This window comes from Cyphomyrmex costatus, unplaced genomic scaffold (genome assembly GCF_001594065.2).
Source record: "Cyphomyrmex costatus isolate MS0001 unplaced genomic scaffold, Ccosl1.0 scaffold286, whole genome shotgun sequence".
NCBI lineage: Eukaryota > Metazoa > Arthropoda > Insecta > Hymenoptera > Formicidae > Cyphomyrmex > Cyphomyrmex costatus.
In genome coordinates this window covers 1,492-3,169 of record NW_017276976.1, presented here as the reverse complement: position 1 = coordinate 3,169, position 1,678 = coordinate 1,492, and positions in this window count along the sequence as shown.

Here is a 1,678-nt window from a genome sequence, read left to right as displayed (position 1 = left end):
ATAATTTTTGTTATTAGATGTGAAAAAAGTTCACGTTAAATGCATCAATGCGTTCCGAAAGTCAGTGTTTCAAACTCGCATTGTTCTAGCTAGAGATCCTTTATTCGCATTCGCGATTCAAATTCACTGTTACGAAAGGAGAGACCTACCCCACGATTTTCTATGATTTCCATAACTTACTGGTTTCATGTGATTGAAGTTTGGATCGTTCTTGGAGCGAAATAATTGACGATCACTCGTATATACATGTGACCGAAAATTATAAACGTATGTCGGATCGTTACAAAACAAAAGGTAAAGGTGCAAACACAATCGAATGGCGAGCGCCATTCGAGCGATCAAAAATATCCTACGTCCGTCCCAGCGCCCGGTAGTGAAATCCAAGAGCTGGAGGACGATGTCCGAGATCGTAGACGGTAGTAAAAAAAAATTCGTTCCCCTCGCTGACCCGTAAAGGCACCGTACGCACATACAAAGTATGACATGGAGCGCGCGCGGGCGCCGCTCGCGCGATCAAAAATTTCCTACGTCAGTCCCAGCGTCCGGTGGTGAAATCCAAGAGCTGGAGGACGATGTCCGAGATTATAGACGGTAGTAAAAAAAAATTATGTATGTATGCATACTTCGTATGTGTGTACGGTGCCTTTACGGGTCAGCGAGGGGAACGAATTTTTTTTTACTACCGTCTATGATCTCGAACATCGTCCTCCAGCTCTTGGATTTCACCACCAGACGCTGGGACGGACGTAGGAAATTTCTGATCGCGCGAGAGGCGCGCGCGCGCGGTAATATATGTATATATATACGGTGCCCTTACGGGTCAGCGAGGAGAACGAATTTTTTTTTACTACCGTCTATGATCTCGGACATCACTTCGTAAGCGGTGTATTAACCTCGTCTACACTACACGAGCAGTCTAAAAGAAAACGGCAGCGTGCGATCGTAATTGAGGTAATAATAGCAAGTTATTCATGAAGTTAATTAAATATTAATATCACTCATTAATGTCTTAACGTACCTTTTTAGACCTCATGTCTTTTTCTCCTATTCTCTTCTTATACCTTTTCGCGTCTTCCTCGATACACGTGCATCATCAAGTATTAAGGCATGAATAACTACATGTACAGTCGCGGACTTCGTGATTACAAATTTGTAACACACTTTTGTTTCGATGGTTAATACCAGAGTTGGGTAGTGCTAAATTAAAAAGTTAAAAGTTAAGTTAAATAGTTAAAAAGTTAATTAATCTTAACTTAACTTAGTTACATTTTAGACTCCTAACTTTTTAACTTTATTTAGTTACATTTTATCAGTAACTAATAACTTTTTATTATTGTTTTTTTAAAGTTAAGTGTCAGACACAATACAAGCCATACGTAACGAAAGATACGAATTCCGGCCGGCTTGCAGCACACGATCAGCGCCTTCGCGAATTTTTTCACAAAACCTCAAACTCTTATTATAGAATCTGTACCTGCAAGTAGAGACTCTTTATTGTCCGCAAGGAGACACGAGTTTATATCACTGGTTCTAACTGCAGGACTTGCAGCTTGCAGTAGCTTATAGTCACTTGTAGTTTGCTGCTGCATTTATGGTATTCGGTTATAATAATAAGAGTTTGAGGTTTTTGCAAAAACGCAATGAGTGTTGATATTGATAATAGAATATATATATATAT